This window comes from Narcine bancroftii, chromosome 2, assembly GCF_036971445.1.
Source record: "Narcine bancroftii isolate sNarBan1 chromosome 2, sNarBan1.hap1, whole genome shotgun sequence".
Taxonomy (NCBI): Eukaryota; Metazoa; Chordata; class Chondrichthyes; order Torpediniformes; family Narcinidae; genus Narcine; species Narcine bancroftii.
In genome coordinates, this window is record NC_091470.1 from 137,991,465 (window position 1) to 138,013,926 (window position 22,462).

At 38.1% G+C, this 22,462-nt stretch overlaps 1 long non-coding RNA gene across 2 annotated transcripts; it reads left to right on the top strand.

Annotated features, from left to right (window-relative positions):
- The first annotated feature begins 1,840 nt into the window (after window positions 1–1,840).
- On the top strand, window positions 1,841–21,661 carry LOC138754220 (uncharacterized). Of its 2 annotated transcripts, none has more exons than XR_011351606.1 (3): window positions 1,841–3,447; window positions 14,068–15,440; window positions 20,162–21,661. It is a non-coding gene; the product is annotated as an uncharacterized lncRNA (long non-coding RNA). The 2 variants fall into 2 exon arrangements; XR_011351607.1 differs by having other exon boundaries at window positions 14,068–14,597.
- The last annotated feature ends 801 nt before the right edge of the window (window positions 21,662–22,462 follow it).

The window sequence follows — 22,462 nt, forward strand, 5'->3', positions numbered from 1 at the left end:
TCAACAGGTTCGGGACTTTATTGCCTGAAGATTTACTGGGATGTTGCCCGACGTCCGGGCCTGTGTTGACGAGAATGGTTCAACAATTTCTGGACTTTATCCCCTAAAGATTTATTGGGATGTTGCCAGTTATCAGGGCCTGAATTACAGGGAAAGATTCAACAGATTTGTGATGTTATCCCCTGAAGATTTACAGGGATGTTGCCCAGACATCAAGCTTGAATCACAAGGAAAGGTTCGACAAGATTTGGACTTTATCCCCTGAAGATTTACTGGGATGTTGCCCGGAAGTCAGGGACTGAGATATAGGGAAAGATATGACAGGTTTGGGACTTTCTCCCCTGAGGATTTACTGGGGCATTGCCCTGAAGTCAGGTTCTTGACTTTATCCCCTGAATATTTAATGGGACGTTGCACGGACATCAGGGACTGATTTACAGTGAAAGTTTTAACAGTTTTGAGAATTTATCATCTGACGATTTACTAGGATGTTGCCCGGATGTCAGGGACTGAATTGCCACGAAAGGTTCAACAGATTTTGGTCATTGCCTTGATGGCAGGGACTGTGTTACAGGGAAAAGTTCGACAGGTTTGGGACTTTATCCCCTAAAATTTACTGGGACGTTGCCCTGAAATCAGGGACTGAGATGCTGGGAGAGATCCGACAGGTTCGGGACTTTATTGCCTGAATATATACTGGGATGTTTGCTCAACATCAGGGACTGATTAACAGGAAAGTTTTCACAGTTTCGGGACTTTATCTCCTGCAGATTTACTGGGACATTGACCGGAAGTCAGGGACTGGGTAACAGCCAAAGTTACAACAGATTCCTGAATTTATCGCCTCACAATTTACTGGGATGTTGCCCGGTTGTCAGGGACTGATTTACAGGGAAAGTTTCAACAGGTTCGGGATTTTATCCTCTGCAAATTTACTGGGACGTTGCCCGGATGTCAGGAACTGAATTGCAGTGAAAGGGGCAATGGATTTTGAACTTTATCCCCTGAAGATTTAATGGTATTTTGACAGGACATCATGGACTGAGTTACAGGGAAATGTTCAACAGATATTTGACTTTATCCCGTGAAGATTTACTGGTTCGTTGCCTTTACGGCAGGGACTGAGTTACAGGGAAAGGTTTTAAAAGTTTGGGACCATATCCCATGAAAATATACTGGGATGTTGCCCGGATGTCAGGGAGAGACTTACAGGGAAAGGTACAACAGATTTGGGACTGTATCCCATGAAGATTTACTGGGATGTTGCCCTGACATCATGGTCTGACTTAGAGAGAAAGGGTCAACAGGTTCTAAACTTTATTTCCTGAAGATTTATTGGGATGTTGGCCGGATGTCAGGGAATATGTTTCAGGGTAAGTGTCTATGGCATCGGGCCGTTATCCCCTGAGGATTTACTGGCATGTTGCCTGGACATCAGGGAATGAGTTACAGGCAAAGGTTCAACAGGTTCGGGACTATACCCTGAAGTTTTAATGGGATGTTGCCTGGACATCAGGGATTGAGTTACAGGGAAAGGTTGGACAGGTTCGGGACTTTATCCCCAAGGATTTACTGGGACTTTGCCTGGACGTTAGGGTCTGAGGTACAGGGAAAGGTTCAACATGTTCGGGACTTTATTCCCTGAACATTTACTGGGACATTGCCCCATCGTCAGGGACTGGGTTACAGTGAACGTTTCAACAGATTCCCAAATTTATCGCCTCATATTTTACTGGGATATTGCCCGGATGTCAGGAACTGATTTACAGGGAAAGTTTCAACAGGTTTGGGACTTTAGCCTCTGCAGATTTACTGGGACGTTGCCCGGACGTCAGGAACTGAATTGCAGCGAAAGGGGCAACGGATTTTGAACTTTATCCCCTGAAGATTTAATGGTATTTTGACAGGACATCATGGACTGAGTTACAGGGAAATGTTCAATAGATATTTGACTTTATCCCGTGAAGATTTACTGGTTCATTGCCTTTACGGCAGCGACTGAGTTACAGGGAAAGGTTTTGAAAGTTTCGGGACCATATCCCATGAGAATATACTGGGATGTTGCCCGGATGTCAGGGAGAGACTTACAGGGAAAGGTACAACAGATTTGGCACTGTTTCCCATGAAGATTTACTGGGATGTTGCCCCGACATTAGGGTCTGAGTTAGAGAGAAAGGATCAACAGGTTCTGAACTTTATTTCCTGAAGATTTATTGGGATGTTGGCTGGACGTCAGGGAATATATTTCAGGGTAAGTGTCTATGGCATCGGAACTTTATCCCCTGAGGATTTACTGGGATGTTGCCTGGACGTCAGGGAATGAGTTACAGGGAAAGGTTCGACAGGTTCGGGACTATACCCTGAAGTTTTAATGGGATGTTGCCCGGACATCAGGGATTGAGTTAAAGGGAAAGGTTCAACAGGGTCTGGACTTTATTCCCTGAACATTTACTGCAACGTTGCCCTGACGTCAGGGACTGGGTTACAGCAAAAGGGTTAACAGGTTCACGACTTTATCGCTTGACAATTTACTGGGACATTGCCTGGATGTCAGGGACTGAATTGCAGCGTAAGGTGCAACAGACTTTTGACTTTATCCCCTGATGAATTAATGGGATGTTGCCGGATGTATGGACAGATTTGCAGGGAAATTTGCAACAGATTCACGACTTTAACCCCTGAAGATTTACTGGGATGTTGCCTGACGTCAGGGCCTGTGGTGTTGACGAGAATGGTTCAAAATTTCTGGACTTTATCCCCTGAAGATTTACTGGGATGTTGCCCGGACGTCAAGGCTTGAATCACAAGGAAAGGTTCAACAGTTTTGGAACTTTATCCCTTGATGATTTCCAGGAAAGTTGGTCAGACGTCAGGGTCTAAATTACAGGGAAAGGTTCAACAGGTTCGGGACTTTATCCCCTCAAGATTTACTGAGATGTTGCCTTGAAATCAGGGACTGAGATGCTGTGAAAGATCCGACAGGTTCGAGACTTTATTCCCTGAATATATACTGGGACGTTCCCCGGACATCAGGGACTGATTAACAGGGAAGCTTCCACAGGTTCGGGACTTTATCCCCTGCAGATATACTGGGACGTTGACCGGACGTCAGCGTCTAGGTTACAGCAAAAGTTCCAACAGATTCGCAAATTTATCGCCTGACAATTTACTGGGATGTTGTCCGGATGTCAGGGACTGAATTGCAGCGAAAGGTTCAACAGATTTTGGAATTCATCCCCTGAAGATTTACTGGGATTTTGACAGGACATCATGGACTGAGTTACAGGGAAATGATCAACAGATATTTGACTTTATCCCGTGATGATTTACTGGTTCGTTGCCTTTCCGGCAGGGACTGAGTTACCGGGAAAGATTCAAAAGTTTCTGGACCATATCCCATGAGAATATACTGGGATGTTGGCCCGATGTCAGGGAATATGTTTCAGGGTAAGTATCAATGCATTGCGATATTATCCCCTGAATATTTACTGGGACATTACCCGGACATCTGGGACTGAGTTACAGGGGAAATGCTCGACAGGTTCGGGACTTTATCCCCTATAGATTTACTGGGATGTTGCCTGGACATCAGGGATTGAGTTACAGGGAAAGGTTCAACAGGTTTGGGACTTTATCCCTTGGTGATTTACAGGGAAGTTGCCCCGAAGTCTGTGTCTGAATTACAGGGAAAGGTTCGACAGGTTCTGAACTGTATTCCCTTTAGATATACTGGGTAGTTGCCCGGGCATCACGGATTGAGTTACAGGGAAGGTTTCAACAGAAATTTGACTTTTTCCCCTGAAGATTTACTGGATTGTTGCCTTGAAGGCAGGGACAGAGTTACAGGTAACGTTTCAAAGGTTTTGGAAACATATCCCATGAGGACATACTGGGATGTTGCCCGGACATCAGGGACTGATTTACAGAGAAAGCCTTGACAGGTTATGGACTTTATCCCCTGAAGATTTACTGGGATGTTGCCCTGAAGTCAGGGACTAAGATGCAGGGAAAGGCTCGACAGGTTTGGGACTTTATCCCCTGCAGATTTACTCGGATGTTGTCTGGACTGATTTACAGGGAAATGTTTGACAGGTTCGGGAGTTTATCCCCTGATGATTTACAGGGATGTTCCCCTGATGACAGGTTCTGAATTACAGGGAATGGTTCAACAGATTCGTGACATTACCCCTGAGGATTTACTGGGATGTTGCCCCAACTTCAGGGACTTAGTTACAGGGAAATGGCAACAGGTTCGGGACTTTATCCCCTGAAGATTTACTGGGATGTTACGCAGACGTCAAGGACTTTTTTTACAGGGTAGTTTCGACAGGTTCGGGATTTTATCCCGATGATTTACTTGGATTTTGCCTCGACGTAAGTGACTGTGTTAGAGGGAAAGGTTCGACAGGTTTGGGACTTTATCCTTAATGGCCATGATTTTTCGTGGCATTTTGCACAGCAAGACTCAATATCCTCTCACGATCTTGATATCACAAACGACGAATAAGAACGACCATGGAGTTTGGCCTGGAAATGGTTATTTCCTTATCGTTCGATGTGCCCTATCTAACTCCAGCCCATTTGGAAAAGCATTCAACGCAACACCTCAGGGATCCACTCACAAAACAAACTTTACTTGTTCTGGTCCTTCAATATCTTCGGGAAACATTATCATCTTAATATTATCACCCTGGCTTTGATTTTCCAAGGAATCTATCTTCTTCAATAACTCTTTCTTTTGAATCTTACAGTCAGTAAAATAATCTTCAATCTGATTCACTCTCTCCTTATACTGTTCAACTTGATCCTTAATGTCAAAAAACGTCTTCAATCTTTTAAAATATATCTTGAACATTATCCACAGCCTTCAGACATTTATTAACATCCATTTTCACATTTGAAATTTCACCACATATATCAGTATTTTTTCCTTTTATTTCAGCAAATTGTTGTTTAACAGCAGCAAAACTTTGATTCACTTCCAAAGCCAAATTCTCCATTTGTTTAGCAATGTTTAATCCAACTGGATTTATGACGTCATTTCCCATTTCAACAGAAAAAAATTATTTGAAGCTTCAGGCCTCAAACGTGCAACTTTCATCAATAGTTGCTCTTCTCCAACAAACTGGAGTTTCTTCTTCTTCCTCCTCCGATGGAACAGCGGTCCGGACCCCTCCTCCCCTCCATCTGTCGCGCCCTATTGAGCACATACGTGAATCCCCTGGTCTGTCCGGGTCTTCAGCTGAGCCAATGCGCGTCTCCCCATGCACACCCGAGCCTCGGACTGCATGCTGGTCCCAGCGCATGCGCAGTAGTTCCTCCGGATTGGGAGGGAGCCCAGGCTGAATGTTGGCGCCATTGTGCAAGATAGATCCCGACATTCTATTGAACTGGCCAGTCGACGTCCAAGGAGGCTTGGGTAAGGCTTCAATCGACTCCTGATGCTCCTTCTGTCAGGTAGGCCGAATTTATTCCAAACTCCCAGCTCATTTAAATGTCACTTTGTTTAAAAATTCTGTCCATTAATTTTCATCATTGATGCTGTGATTAATACCTGAGTCACCTTTTAGCACTTTTAAAAACATTATCAGATCCTTGTAAATGGGGCTTTCTTTTTCCTAGCTCCTCTTTCCATTCTTGTCCAGGTTCTGAATCTGCAGAAACTACATATTGTTGGAGATTCAATACAATGTTGGTGAAGCAACCTGAATTTATTGACTATTTCCGTTAAGAGGAGGAAAGTTTAAAACAAGAGGACATGAGTTAAGAATTAAGGGGCAGAGGTTTAGAGGTAACATGAGGGGGAACTTCTTTACTCAGAGAGTGGTAGCTGTGTGGAATGATCTTCCGGGAGAAATAGTGGCGGCGGAGTCAATTGTATTATTTAAGAAAAGGTTGGACAGGTATATGGATGAGAAGAAGATGGAGGGTTATGGGCATTGTGCAGGGAGGTGGGATTAGAAAGGGGTGTTTGGTTCGGTGCGGACTAGAAGGGCCTAATGGCCTGTTTCCGTGCTGTAATTGTTATATGTTATATGTTATATGTTATATTAGCGTTGAGATCAAAACATTTTTTTTACGAACAAATGAAGGTTCGGTACAAAGTCCATTTATTTTATGTGATGCCTCAAAAGCATATTTCAGAGGACAAATTATTAGTTACTCAACTAAAATTAAGGAACAATATTGTCGGCGAATTAAAATTTGGAGAAGGGAATTGATAATTCAGAAAAGGATGTACAATGAATTTTGACAGATGATTATAAAAGCCTTTCTGACTAAATTGAAGTTTTGTTATAATACTTTACAAACTTATGAATTTGAGAAGTTGTTAGAAAAATCTAAACAATGTTGTAATGAGTAAGGTGAATGTGCCCATAAAGTTTTAGCATGGCAGTTGAAGAAGAACAGGTTTCTTGGACTATAAATGCGTATTAGAAAGGGTTCGATGGTTACCTAAAAATCCCAGGAGATTAATTATGAATTTCATTTATTTTATTAAGATTTATATACTTCTGGAATAGTGTAGGATAATGATTGCATTGATGCATTTTTTTTCTGATGTGGGTTTACCGAAATTAAAAGAAAAAATATGAGTAAGTTGGATTTTTTTTTACAGAATTGGAAATTAAATAGCATGCCAAGCTATGCCAGGTGGGAAATCGTCGGGTGAAGATGGCTTTAATTCATAATTTTATAAAGGATTTCATGACTTATTGCTTCCTGTATTTATGGAAGTTTTGAAACAGGCGCAGAAATTATTACTTTGACAGAATCTTTTTTTAAAGCATTAATTATGGTTATTCCAAAAGAAGACAGAAATCCATTGAAAGTTGGATCATATAGGCTGATTTCTTTCTTAAATGTAGACCATAAGATAGTGGCCAAAGTTTTAGCTAATAGATTGACTAAATATTTACCACAGTTAGTTCATGTAGATCAGGCTGGGTTTATTAATAATCTTTCTTTGATTAATGTTTCTAGAAAGCAATCCAACCAACCCATGATAGTAGGTTTTGATGCTGAGGAAGTGGAGTGTTTTTTTTATTTAAAGTTGCAGAGAAATTTAAATTGAGGTCATTCCTTATTGGTTGGGTGAAGGATTAATATAACAATTATTCAGCCAGGGTGGTGACAAATGGACAAATATCATATTCGTTTATGTTGTGTCGATCGACTAGTCAAGGATATCCTTTATCACCAGCCTTATTTGCTTTAGTAATAGAACCACCTGCTCAAGTGATTAGAAAAGGTAATAATATTCAAGGTATTAAATTAGGTTTAGATGAAAATAAATTTAATTTATTTGCAGATGATGTTTTAATATATTTAAAACATTCTAAGCAATCCTATGGATTTCTTAAAACACGTTTGGAGAATTGTCAGGTTATAAGGTTAATTGGGAGAAAAGAGAGATATTGTCCCTGGGAAATGATGATTACTCAAGATAATTAAGAGAGGACACAATTTTGATGATCAGATAAGATAAAATATTTGGAAATAGTTGCTGATGTTGATGGTCGACATCTATACAATTTAAATGATGTACCTTTATTAAATTTATTAAACTTTATTCTCTGTAAACATATAATGAACCAAGTATCAAAAGAAGAATGATTAAAATTAAAAGGATTACGTTAAATTTGCTCATATTCAGGAAGATTCATAGATATTGAATTTCGTGCAAATGTATATGAAATTCCTTATACTGGTTAACTTGCTCTCATGAAGAGTTCGTGATTGTACTGCGAATCAAATCACTTTTCTGAACTTACACATCCACAAACATTACATACAGGTGCGCATGGAATTAGAAGGGGTTAATTTCAGTTAAGTTCAGTTAATAATATGTTAAATTTTGATCCTCTTTTTCTGTTTAAAAATAATTAAAAGCAACTTTTGTTTACGTGACTATTTGTCTTGGGGAATTTTTATTGCTGTTATTGCTGGACTTGTAACACGATGGGGGAACTTCCTTTTCAGATTTTAACATTTGGAGGTTTTGGAATTTATCAGTTCAATGATTTTCCAAGCTGATTTATATCTTTGTGGTATGGAAAAAGGGAAGAAATGATGATAGTTTTAACCTCCCTCCCCATGTCCTCCTTCCTGTAGATTTACCTCTGCATCTATTCCATTTCCCCTGACTCTTTTACCTCCATCCTGTAATCACAGAGACACATCGGTCGTTCGCCTATCAATAATCACCAAGCCATTCTCCGTATAATATTATCATAGTTTTCCTGATGGTCAGTGCTTCTAAACCTGCAATTTGCTCTATTCAAGGCTGCCTGCTTTTCCCCATACCTTGAAATAGGGGCAGGCCCAAATCATGTGTAATATATCTTTACCTTCTCTAGATGTCGAGTGGGTGGTAAGGCCCTCATTTTGAGAAGACCATATAAAGCCACGTATGTATTATTGAGCAGTGTGAAGAAGGAATGGCCTGGGAGGTGTGTGTCATAGAGGGTCGAGGTTGCCTTCTTCAGCCTCCTTCCTCTTCTTGATATCTCAAGCAGTATATTTCATTTACGCTCCTTCAAGTGCAGTTGTGTTGTTCACTCACTGAAATGTTCACTGACGACTGTGAAAATGCAGACGTGTTGTTCAGTCAGTGAGAGGTTCACTAAACACTGGGACAATTCAGTTGTGTTGTTCAGTCAGTGAGAGGTTCACTAAACACTGGGACAATTCAGTTGTGTTGTTCAGTCAGTGAGAGGTTCACTAAACACTGGGACAATTCAGTTGTGTTGTTCAGTCAGTGAGAGGTTCACTAAACACTGGGACAATTCAGTTGTGTTGTTCAGTCAGTGAGAGGTTCACTAAACACTGGGACAATTCAGTTGTGTTGTTCAGTCAGTGAGAGGTTCACTAAACACTGGGACAATTCAGTTGTGTTGTCAGTCAGTGAGAGGTTCACTAAACACTGGGACAATTCAGTTGTGTTGTTCAGTCAGTGAGAGGTTCACTAAACACTGGGACAATTCAGTTGTGTTGTTCAGTCAGTGAGAGGTTCACTAAACACTGGGACAATTCAGTTGTGTTGTTCAGTCAGTGAGAGGTTCACTAAACACTGGGACAATTCAGTGGTGTTGTTCAGTCAGTGAGAGGTTCGCTAAACACTGGGACAATTCAGTTGTGTTGCTCAGTCAGTGAGAGGTTCGCTAAACACTGGGACAATTCAGTTGTGTTGTTCAGTCAGTGAGAGGTTCACTAAACACTGGGACAATTCAGTTGTGTTGTTCAGTCAGTGAGAGGTTCACTAAACACTGGGACAATTCAGTTGTGTTGTTCAGTCAGTGAGAGGTTCGCTAAACACTGGGACAATTCAGTTGTGTTGTTCAGTCAGTGAGAGGTATACTGACCACTGGGAGAGTTTATTTGATATGTTAGTTCTGGTGTGATGCTCTGGGCTACTGTGACAGTGAAAAGTTGTGTTGTTTAGCGAGTTCATGCACTCCCTGACAAGGATTCATTGGAGACTTGTTGTGCGGCCCGTGAGCGGCAGTCTGAATTATGTCACCTTGTTTTTGTGCGTGATGACAGAACACATTTTCTTATCATATTGGAGATCAAGCATTTCGAGGAACAGGCATCTGAATGTTGTTTTAATTAATTGTTTTTTTTTGTATGGTCACGTACACAGCAATGTTCGAAATAGTGGTTAAACGTGTTGTTCTCAATGAGATTCAAAGTCAAACCTTTTACAGCAGTTACAATTTATTCCTGGAGCGCGGCCAGTCAAATTGCCCCAGAATATTCCCTATCTGGCAGGGCGATGGGGTTTACACAATGAAATGGTGATGAGTTCACTCTCATTCCGAGTCTGTGGTCCTGCACATACGTCCGCTGGTCCTCCCCAGTCCCATTGAACCAATTCAGCCCGGAGCCTTAAACAGATGGGAGAGAAATTAGAAAACGAAAAAGGATCTGGGGTTAATATTTCACCAACACTAACAGGGAAATATCTCCAGGGAACCCGCGGTCCCACACAACCATTCACCATATCCACTTCATTGTTGGGAGGGTCAGGATGAGGAGGCAGAGATGGGCGACAGACCTGTTTGTGAGGGTGTTTGACCAATGTTCCAGCTCCAACAGTGAGCGGTTGGCACTGAGAGCGGAGGTGAGTCCCTCTGCCCCAGAATGTGTGTGACTGACCCTGTACAGCCTGTCGATGAGAGAGGGAGAGGGTGAGGGACAGGGAGAGACATGACATGGTGCAAATCCCCAGTGTTTAGAAATAGAACAAGGTCAGAGACTGAGTGACAGTGAACCCAGTCTCTCCCAGTCTCGTACTTATCAAAATCTCGGTATTGTGCAGTCCGAGTCCCTCAGAGCCGCAGACACCAGTTTCACTCCCAATATTCCAGTGATTTGCCATTCAGGCCCAGCTCCGTCAGTGACCAGTTTGTACTGTGAGCGCAGGCGAGACCCTCTGCATCTGAATTTGTGAGACTGTCTCTTTCCAGCCTTTAGATGAGAGAACGTGAAGTTGAAGACAGTGGAGTGTGGTAGGTTATAGATTGCAGTTACAAGGATGCAATCATCTGCTGGTGGTACAACGAAGGGAGCTGTGTCCCAGTCAAGAGTGGGTAAGAGAACAATCAGGCTGTTCATATCCAGTGTGGCTTTTCCATTAAATTAGACCAACACTATTTTGGATATTGTCCATGGTGACGACCAACCAGGGACAAGCCGTGGTGGTCAGGTCTCTGCTGCAGTCATCTATCATTGTAGCTAAGATGGGAAGGGAGGTGAAAAGCCTAGTTTTTGCGAGAAAAGATAAGCTTCTGGGAACGAATCAAGAATTCCGTGTGGTCGATTTCCTCCCATGTACCAGGATCAAGGTCATGGCATTCTCACGGAGAAGGTGCCCCAGCCACGGTACTGATGCAGGATGTGTGTAGGACAGTGCATGAGGTCTTGTAGAGTGAATTCAGGGAGTTGAGTGCAAAGGTGAATGGCAGGAACTCCTGGATTGTGTGGTCAGAAATAGGTTGTTAATGGAGAAGAATATGACTATAGAAATGATGCAGGAGGGAGGGCTTCAGATTTCTGGTTCATTAGCCTCTCTTCACAGGAAGCGGGTATCTTTGTCAGTGGGACGGTTCGTCACTGAAGTGGGGGAGTGTTGGGGGGGGTAGGGGTTAATACCCTTATGGCAATGTTTCATAGGGTGATGGGAACCAGCTTAAAGCAGAGAAAGGGGAAAATGGTAAATTATTGTTGATGTTGTAACGAGCACTTGTATGAGAAAGAAAGGAGTAGGGGAGCAGAAATATACTCAGTTGGAGAGTTTTAAATTTGTTAATTTCAATGCAAGCAATATCCTGAACTGGGAGATAAACTTAAACAATGGATCTGTCCTTGGCATTACGATCCTTTGGCATTACAAATACTTGAATAACACAAGGACAGATTCGCTATTGCAGGGATCTCCATCTAGATTTTTGAAGAGGGATAGGATGGGGTTAATAAATGAAGGGCAGTGAGGGTGGAAGGCAGAAATTGGATGGGATCAATTACTCTATCATGTGGTGTCAGTGCGAAGTCTTTAACCTCTTCTCGTGAGCAAATTTTGGCTTCAGAATATATTCCACTCTTGACACTGATGATCAGATTAGGAAGGTCTCAGCCATCATTGGGCGTGGTCTATTGTCCCTAAAATAATCCTCGGCTTCTGAGGAACGGATAGGTAGACAGATTTTGGAAAGATGTAAAAATAATATAGTTGTCGTTCTGGGGGATTTTAACTTCCCAAATATTAACTGGAATCCTGTACAGCCAGAGGGATAGATGGGTCAAAATTCCTTTTGTGTTCAAAGATGCATTTTGTACACATTATGTGATCAAGCCAACTAGAGGAGAGGCCGTACTGGATGTAGTATTGGGTAATGAACCTGATGAGATGACAGACCTGTACCTGTATCAGAGCATTTCATTGAAAGCTATAACAAAAAAATTCGATTTAATTTTATAAAATTTTTTACGATGACCTCTCTATAGTGTTTGGAGATGTACTACATCAGGTTGGCAAACATGATGAATTACCTGAGTCTTGTTCTAGTGCTTTAATTACAGTAATTCCAAAGAAAGATAGAGATCCTTTGAAAAAATCTTCATATAGACCGATTTCGTTGTTGAATGGAGATTATAAAATTATAGCCAAAATTTTAGCGAATAGATTGGCTAAGTTTTTATCTAAGTTGATTCATATGGATCAAACAGGTTTCATAAAGAATAGATATGCCTTGGATAATATTTTATGTGTGATTAGTTTGATTAATAGATTTCGACAATCTCCAGACTATCCGATGGTGATATCTTTAGATCTGAAAAAGCATTTGATAGAGTTGAGTGGAATTTTTTGTTTAAAGTTTTGGAGAAATTCAAGTTTGGTCCTTTTTTTATTGGTTGGATCAAGGCTTTATATAGTAAACCGGTAGCTAGAGTACTGACGATTCGTTTGATTTCGGAACCGTTTAAACTGACCCGATCTACTCGTCAAGGTTGTCCTTTATCACCAACTTTATTTGCGTTAGTGATTGAACCTTTGGCTCAGTTGATAAGACAGAATACACAGATACAGGGTATGAAAGTTTTAGATGAGGAGTATACAATTAATTTATTTGCTGATGATGTATTGGTGTACTTGACAAATCCAGCTCAATCACTTTTGCATTTGAAGGAGTGTTTGATGCAATATGGACGTCTTTCTGGATATAAAGTTAATTGGGATAAAAGTGAAATATTACCGGTGAGTGAAGGAGATTATTCAGTTTATAAGAATATTCTTAATTTGAAATGGACAGATCAAATTAAGTATTTGGGTATAATTATAGATGTCCATTATCAATCTTTATATAAATTAAATTATGTTCCGTTAATGAAAAAGAATTAAGACTGATTTGATTAAATGGAAAGATCTACCTATTAATTTATTGGGTAGAATAAGTACAATTAAGATGAATATCTTTCCGCGTATACAATATTTATTTCAATCTGTTCCATATTTACTTGACAATATTTTTTTTTCGAGATTTGAATAAAATAGTTAGGGAGTTTTTATGGAGAGGTAAATTTTCAAGAGTAGCATTGAATAAATTAACTTGGAAATATGACCAAGGGGGATTACGGTTGTTGCATTTTCAAAATTATTATGAAGCAGCCCAATTTAAATTTATTAGCTCATTGTTGGATTTGGAACGGCCCCCTAGTTGGGCCAAAATTGAGATGGCAAATATTTATGAATTTGAAATACATCAATTTTTGTTTAGATGGAATGTAAATTTGTTACAGCAATATAATGTGCCTATATTAAAACATTTAATGAAATTATGGATGAAGAAAAAGAAATTGATAATTTCTAGTGGTGAACTGTCAGCTTTGACTCCATTGTATAATAATCAACTTATTCCTTTTTCAATACATAATCGGAGTTTATTATACTGGAGATTAAAAGGTATGGAAAATTTGGGAGATTGTTTTAAAGACGGTAAATTTTTATCTTTTGATCAGATGAGGGATAGTTATGGTATTAATAAGAATTCTTTGTTTCTTTATTATCAAATTCGATCTTTGGTAAAGCATGTGTTTTGTAGAGATATGATTTTACCTGAAATGACTAAATTTGAGACTTTTCTTATGAAGATACCAGAGAAGGGATATATTTCAGTTATGTATCAAATATTACAGGATGGTATGGATAAAAAGGATTGGGATAAATCTAAAGGAAAAACAGAAGATGGAACGGTCATCATCGGTGACAAGCCGACGGTTCTATTACCAACAATTAAACGGTGGCAGAAAATACTTAGCAGGGACACCGATGACTGCAATAAATGGGTAGCACACTTTCTCAAAGGATGTCATGGCATCACTCGGCTGGCGGCTTCCTCACGCACGGCTGCAGCTGTTATGCTTGATGTACCTCCAAGAGCTATTATAAATATATCGATTTACAAAATGAAATGTGACACTTTTAACTGCAAAGAAAGAGAAAAAATATTTTTAAAAAATCCTACGTGCTCTAATATTTTACATTTCTGATCCTACCTTTTGCAGAACGCGGTTCCGAGAGTGTCCACCTGATGGTTAAGTGCTGAGACGTCGGTATTAATAGCAAAACTCGGTTACCTGATGAAGTACACAATTTCACCTTAATTGATTTCAATCCGGATCACTGGACAAACAATGCATGCTTCACTGCTTCAGAGGAACTTGGTCAAACGGAGAAGCAATGTTCTCGCTTAAGCATTCCAAATGTATCCCGATATCAAACGTGATTGCTTTTGGTAGCGGGCAACACGTCCATGTTGATGACGTCATCCAGTCAGTGATCCTGCTGTTTCAATTATGATCTATAAGTTGATAGCCCATTACTCATTGTGTGTGTGTGTGTGTGTGTTGGATTGTGTCTGTTTCTCCATTTGCATTGACTGCCAATTTTTACATTGTTATTAATCAATTGCTTCTCACCTAAGATGCCCATACCAAGCGGTGCGACCAGGTTCGAACGGCCAGTGTGTGAGTGGCTCAGGGTTGGATTGGGTCTTTGAAGCCTTGTCCCGCAAATCTTTGGCGAGGAGGTATTGGTGAGGAGCAGTTGATGTTTTTGCAGTGTTTTTCTCTCAAATTCATTAAATAAGAATGAATTAAATAAAGTAGGCGTGCAATATCAGGTCATATGTTGAAGCCGCATCATGCGTGTTCCGACGGACACCTTTGTGGTTCCTGATGACTACATAGGCAGCAAGAGTTGGTTTCTCGAAGAAATGAAGCGGAGATTGGTTGCCTGTTATATGCGCTTCAAAAACTGCGAGACCTCTGGGAGGGGAGAGGTAACTTGATACACTGATTCAAGAGGAAGTCATGGCTATTTGATGAGCAACTTCATAGTAAACCTCTGGTCAGGGACAAAAAATGTGTGATGGCGAGTGAGGCAGATAATGGGATACGGTGATTTGTGCTGGTGGAGCGTCTGCCGTTGATCTTACCTCACAATTTGAGGTTTACACCAGTCGTGATGATCCGAAGAATTACCATTTTTACACATTGATATGTAGAACTCTTCGGCGTGTTGGGGCAGGTAGGTGAAGCGTATTGCTGACCTTGGATTTATTAGTGAAGGAACTAGAATAAAAAAAAACGTTTCAGTCGCATGGATAGATCGTCACCATATTATGTTATCTGCCTTGGGCACAATTTTTAAAATCTTATGTCACCTGCTGTTGAATTTTCGGTGGAAGAGAAAAGATCCAGTTTCTCTGCTGCACGTGGGAACTTACGACGTCGGCAGAACCAGGAACGAGGTCACGCCACAGCAATTCGAAGAGCAAGGGACAAAACTAAAAAGAAGAATCAAAAATATGGTTGAAGTATTTCAAAATGAAGACAAGATCTGCTCGGCGATGGAGGGCAATGGTAGACGTTATCTGGTCAGTTGTCTGGTGCAGAATGAAGCAAAAGCTTCAAAGTCTTTTTTTTTTCGAAACTTTATTTATTAATTTTAACATATGAAGAAAGTAAGTAATTCACGTACAGAAAAAATACAAAATAAAGTAATACAAGTATAAAGTAACATAGTTAATACAATACCAATCTCGGCATCTCCCCCTAACAACTAAAAACTAAAACTAAAAAAAACTATTTTTAACCCCTAAACCCCCCTCCCCACCCGCACGATAAAGAGTGAAGAATTAATACTATTAGTATAATTTAAAAAAAATTAAAAAAAATATCTTAAAAAAAGATCGATATGTAAAAAAACAAAAAAAATTAATTAAGTATTAATTATTAATCCAAAATATTTTTATTATATAAGAATATATATGAAAAAACAAAAAGAACTTAAACAAAAAAAAACCCAACTAATAAAAAAAACTAAAAAAAAGAAAGAAAAAGTAAGAAAACATATATATAGAAAAAATATATAATAAAAAAAAGTTTTTTAAAGAAAGAAAAAGATTAATTCAAACTTATTTAAATTGTATATAATCAATAAATGGGATCCACTTTAACTCATAAAAAGACATCTTATCTTGTATAGAAAAAGATATTCTTTCCATAACCAAACAAAACTTCATCTCTGAATACCACCTATCTAAAGACAATACATTTCTATTCTTCCAAGTAATCGCTATACATTTCTTGGCCTCTGCCAGCGCTAAGTAAATAAAAGAGATCTGGTAATTATCTAATTCTAAATCAATCAACGGTTGCATATTCCCTAATAAAAATATATCAGGGTCTAATACAATATGAAGATTATATAGATTATTAAATACAGATTGAATACCTTTCCAAAATTGTTGTAACTGATCACACAACCAAACAGCATGTAAAAAAGTACCAGAAACCTGATCATAACGAAAACAAAGATCTGACTTACTAAAACCAAATTTTTTTAATTTTTCGGGTGTTAAATATAATTGATGTATAAAACTATAATTAATCATCGCCAATCTAGCATTAATCAATTTTCGAACACTATTACGGCAGATTTCAGACCAATCTTCTTCAGTTATTGTTAAACTTAAATCTTTTTCCCCATTTCATTTTATCTTTATCTCAATCTATTTTACTTTCACTTTCAAATACGATACAAACCTGATATATAACCCTTTTTTGGAAATGAGAGCACATATTTCTCAAAATCAGTTTCAGACAGTAAATTCATTTGACGACCGCATACCTGTTTTACAAAAGATCTTAACTGATAATACACAAATATAGAATAGCAATTTATATCAAATCTCTTTTGCAATTCTACAAAACAACAAAAATGACCTTCTAAAAAACAGTCAGATAAATTATGTATTCCTTTCTCCTCCCATTGTTTCAAAATAGTATTAGATACCGTGAAAGGAACAAGTTGATTATTATATAATGGTAATCTTCCCATCCACTTATTTTTCAATCCCATTTTATGTAATTTACTTGTCCATAAATTCATTAAATGTTTCAATATTGGTACATCATAAATTCGTAACAAATTTTTATTCCATCGAAATAAAAATTCATTTGAAAATTTTTCAGAAATAACTGCAAATTCTATCTGTGCCCAACTAGGCATATCTTGTGTGGCCATTAATGCGCTAAGAAATCTAAATTGAGCTGCTTCATAATAAAATTGAAAGTTAGGTAGCCGTAACCCTCCAAATTGAAAATCCCACATCAATTTTTTCAACGCCACCCTAGGAAATTTTCCTTTCCACAAAAAATCCCTAATTACTTTATATAAATCCTTAAAAAATCTTTTCTGTAAACAACGAATTGATTGAAATAAATATTGTATACGAGGAAAAATATTCATTTTTATAGTAATAATTCTTCCTAATAAACCCAAAGGTAAATCTTTCCATTTAACTAAATCTGCCTTAACCTTCTCCATTAAAGGAAGATAATTAAGTGAATATAATTTTTGGTAGCCAGTATTAACATTAATTCCCAAATATTTAATTTGTTTCGTCCACTTCAAATTTGTAATATTTCTAAACATTGAATCTTTACTAATTGATAAAATTTCACTTTTAGTCCAATTAACCTTATAACCTGATAATTGACCATAAATCTCTAAGGAATCTTGATGTGCTGGCAGAGAAACATCAGGATCCACCAAATACAGCAAAATGTCATCCGCAAATAAATTTATTTTATAATCTTCATTCAAGACTCTCATACCTTTGATACTATCATTCTGACGTATTAATTGTGCTAGAGGTTCAATAACTAAAGCAAACAAGGTGGGTGATAATGGACATCCTTGTCTAGTAGATCTTGTTAAATTAAAGGATTCTGAAAGCAAACCATTAGTAACAACTCTAGCTTTTGGACCATTATACAGAGCCCTAATCATACCACTAAATGAGAGACCAAACGAAAACTTTTCAAGTACTTTAAATAAAAACTTCCATTCTACTCTATCGAATGCCTTTTCTGCATCCAATGAAACCACCATTGCATAATTCTTCTGAGATTTAGATCTATTTATCAAAGTAATTAATCATAGAATATTATCCGAAGCATACCTATTTTTTATAAAACCTGTTTGATCACAATGTATTATCTTTGGTAAATACTGAGCCAACCTATTAGCCATAACTTTAGCCACTATTTTATAGTCTACATTTAACAAAGATATAGGATGGTAAGAAGCTACCTGTAAGGATCAGAAGTGCCTTCCAGTCCTCTCCTGACTTTATCTTATTGTTTTGTCTAGAAATGCCCGTTAAAATTCTTCAAAAGTTTAGATAACTTCAGTGCTGTTAATTTAACTTCTGATGGTACAATTGGTGAAAAAGAGCAAAAAAAAAACGACAGCAGATCATCAAAAAATTACATTTTCCAAAAGTTCAAGTTTTGGAGCCTACCTGTAGAAAAGACACCGGGACTCCGCGTGAAATGGATCCCAGGAGAGAGGTACAGTGTTCGGATGCAGAGTTCTATGTTACATCGGTAGAGCCCCCTAAAGAGGGCGCCAAACAGCCTTTAGAACAAAGACTTACTCAACCAGCTGGGGAAAGGCATCTGTCAACTGTAGCAGTGGTGCTGCAAACTGCACCTCTTGAGATAGAAGAACCTATACAGCTTGATGTACTGGGAGAACTTAATACATTATGGACTGGGGAAAACCCCGGCCAGCATCCTCCAGTCACTGCTGGAGAGGCTGTGGCTGGGGTTTCCACACGCAGTCATACTACAAGGAAGGAACAGAAGATCCTTTGGTTATGCAGAAGAAGCAGGAATCTGTTGAGCCAGAATCTCTTCCAATTGAAAAGATTCTTGTGAATCTTGAATCTAAATTATTTTATACAATGCAGGGATTATCCAAGATTATGACTGAACTTGGTACTAGGTTTAATACCCTGGTGAAAATACATTCTCAACAGATGGCTGAGTTTGGAGCTTTTAAGCTTGAAGTGAGAGATAAATTTAATTCGTGTGAAGAAGATATAGACGAAATATGGGATCAAGTTCTTGATGTGACCAAAATGGTTGAAGACTTACAAACTCAAAATAAAAGTTTGGTGAAAAAGATTGATTATTTGGAAAACTAATCCAGACAGAACAATATAAAGATTATTGGTTTGCCGGAAGGTATGGAGGGACCAGACCCCAGAAATTTTTTTACTGAATGGATTCCGCAGGTGCTGGGTCAAGAACATACTGGAACGTGCTCACAGAGCTTTGCGTAGAAGACCTATTTCAGGTCAAAGTCCAAGACCTGTTTTGGTTCATTGCTATTATGACAGAGAAATAATTTTACGAGTGGCTATTAGAAATGCACAACAGAGAAAATCACCCTTGATGATTCAAAACAATCAAGTTTTCTTCTATGCGGATTTGAGTCAAGAGGTTATGTTCCAATGACGGGAATTCAACCCTGCTAAAGAGTTGTTCTGGAAGAAAGGTTATAAGGCAACTTTTAGATATCCAGCTGTTTTGAAGGTTTTTCAAGATGGTTACCAATCAAAGTTCTTTGATTCTCCAAAGGAAGCTATAGCATTTGCTCAAGAGCTGCCAATCACTCAGTTTCAACAGAGTTATAGTCCGCCGTGATCTCCAAGGAGACAAGAGATGGAAGAAAAGAGCCGTGCTCCAAGAAGGAATGGTCGTAATGGTGACTCGGCAGTTGGAGCTGATTAAAAGAAGAGTTGTCCTTTTTTTTTCTAATGCTTTTTTTTAAAAAAAAGGGATATTAAATAATGATGATGTTAGTTTAAGATGAAGTGAGAGTTGGGGGAGAGAACTGGATAGGCACTATTTTCTGAAAGTCATCTGCTACGTGTGAGTCATCTCACACCCATTTTTTTGGGGGAGTTACCGCATTGCGTGGTTTAGATGGGAGGGGGTATTTTTAACCTCCTACCCATTTTTTTTCTTTTTTTTGTATTATTAGATTAAAGAGTGAAGGGTTTTTTTTTGTTTAAATAATTTAAAAAAAAATTCCTTTTTTTCCTCTTTCTTTTTTTTCTTTTTTTGATCGTATTAAGAGAGGGTAAGGGGGTAGCAGTTGGGTTTCTTTTTCTAACTGTTGTAAGACATGTCAAAATTTAAATTTGCTTCTCTTAATGTTCAGGGTTTGAATAATCCTATAAAGCATAAGAAAGTACTTGCTTATTTAAAAAAACTTAAAGTAGATGTGGCCTTTTTACAGGAAACTCATTTGACAGATAAAGAACATTTGAAACTTAAGCGGGACTGGGTTGGACAAGTCTTCTATTCTTCATTTAATTCAAAGGCAAAAGGAGTTGCGGTTTTGGTACATAAGAATTTACCATTTCAATTGCAAGACGAGGAGAAAAATGGAGGAAGACTACTTAAGTTGAATTGTATGATCTCTAATGAAGCCTGGATTTTGATTGATGTTTATGCTCCAAATGTTGAAGACACTGCTTTTATTACAGAAATATCTTTATTATTGGGACAAGCTAATTCCAATGTGATGATTGGGGGGGGGGGGATTTAAATATGGTATTAGAACCGTTATTGGATAAGTATCCAAAGGTAATTAAGAAATCTAAGATGGCGATACATATGGCTAATATGATGAAAGATTTGAATTTAGTTGATATTTGGCGTAGATTTAATCCTACACAGAAAGATTTTTCTTTTTATTCTTCTCGACATAATTCTTTTTCAAGACTTGATTATTTTTAAATTTCGGCACATTTACAGGATAAGGTTATATCTGTGGATTATAAGGCAAGGTTAGTCTCGGACCATTCATTGTTATTACTGGAGTATCAAAGTTCTCAAGTTACACAGCATACTTTAAGATGGAGATTTAATACTATGTCACTACAAAAGCCAGAATTTATTGTTTATTTGAGAAAACAAATTGAGGATTTCATTGCTAATAATGTTCACTCTGTTTCTGATCAGTTTGTTTTGTGGGACGCCATGAAAGCTTTTTTACGAGGTCAAATTATCAGTTATGCATCCAAACTGAAGAAAGAGAGAGTTAGAGAAACTGAGGATTTGGAGAAGAAAATAACAATCTGTGAAAAAGAATTTCAAAAGAAAGCTACTGAATTCCAAAAGATCCAATTAACTAATTTAAAGTTGAAGTATAATAAGTTACAGTCATATCGATTTGAATGTCTGTTGAATCATTCAAAAAATAAATTTTATGAATGGGGTGAGAAAGCTCATAAAGTATTAGCTTGGCAATTAAAAAAAGAACAGTTAACTAGGATTATACCAGCTATTAGAAATAAATCGGGTATTACTTTTAGTCAAAAATAAATTAACGATGAATTTTGTAATTTTTACAAAAAACTTTATTTGACTGAATGTAAAGAGATAAAAGAAGATGCAATAGACTCTTTTTTGAAAAATATTAATTTACCACAGTTATCTCAAGAAGACAGACAAGAGTTAGATAAACATTTTACGGATAGTGAAATTGAAATGGCTATAAAAGATATGCCAAATGGAAAAGCGCCTGGTGGAAATGGTTTTTCTATTGAGTTTTACAAGACTTTTTATGTTGATATATCTTCCTTATTTAAGAATGTAATACAACAACTTTATGATACTTTTCAATTACCTGAGTCCTGTTCTAATGGTATAATTACAGTTATACCAAAAAAAAAGCTTAAAAGTCTTCTGATAAGGAATGGAGATATAAAGATATTCAATAACCATCGTGAAACTGATGCGGCCGAGCTCAATTGTCTTATCCACTCTCCGTAATGAACATAACGTCACCATGAAACCCACAGAAAACCTGATATTCATGTTTTCTCTCTTACTATAAAGGTGGTAATTTTTGGAATACTACAGTTCCACGTGACCGTTGGCATTGGTTATAGAATATTAGATATTTAAATGTATGGTCACACAAGGGTATGTTTTAGAGAATTGTGTGTACATGCACCCAAAATTGTCATCAGTATTGCTAAAGGGAAGAACTGTTCAAAGTGGAGAAGTTTCGTTGAATGGTGATGGTACCATGAGGATTCCTTGATCGTGATGAACAGCATAACCAGGACTGTGGACATTACTTAAAATGTATTGTGGAAGCCTGGGATCAACAAATTAAGTTCAGGATGCATAAAATCAAAGAGGAAATGTGTATAAAGATAAAGGAAATGCTTAAAAAGAGATCATTTAAGCGTGGAGTGCATAAAGATGAAGGGGAAAGAGGCAGAATTTCCATATTTGGAATGCACCAGGAGTCTAAGGTCACTTTATCTCAATGTCCTTCTTATTCGAAACAAGGTCATTGAACTTATGGCACAAATCAGTGCAAATGCATTTGATTTCGTGGTCATTATTGAAACGAGGTTTCAGGGTGGAGATGACTGGATGTTAAATATACAAGAATAATTGTAAATACAGAAATATGGGAAGAATGGTAAGGGTGGTTGGGTGGAGCTCTTTTTAAAGGGTTAGACCAGGTCAAATGCGAGAGAGTATGTAAGGTCGAGGGCGGAAAATTTTGAAACCATTT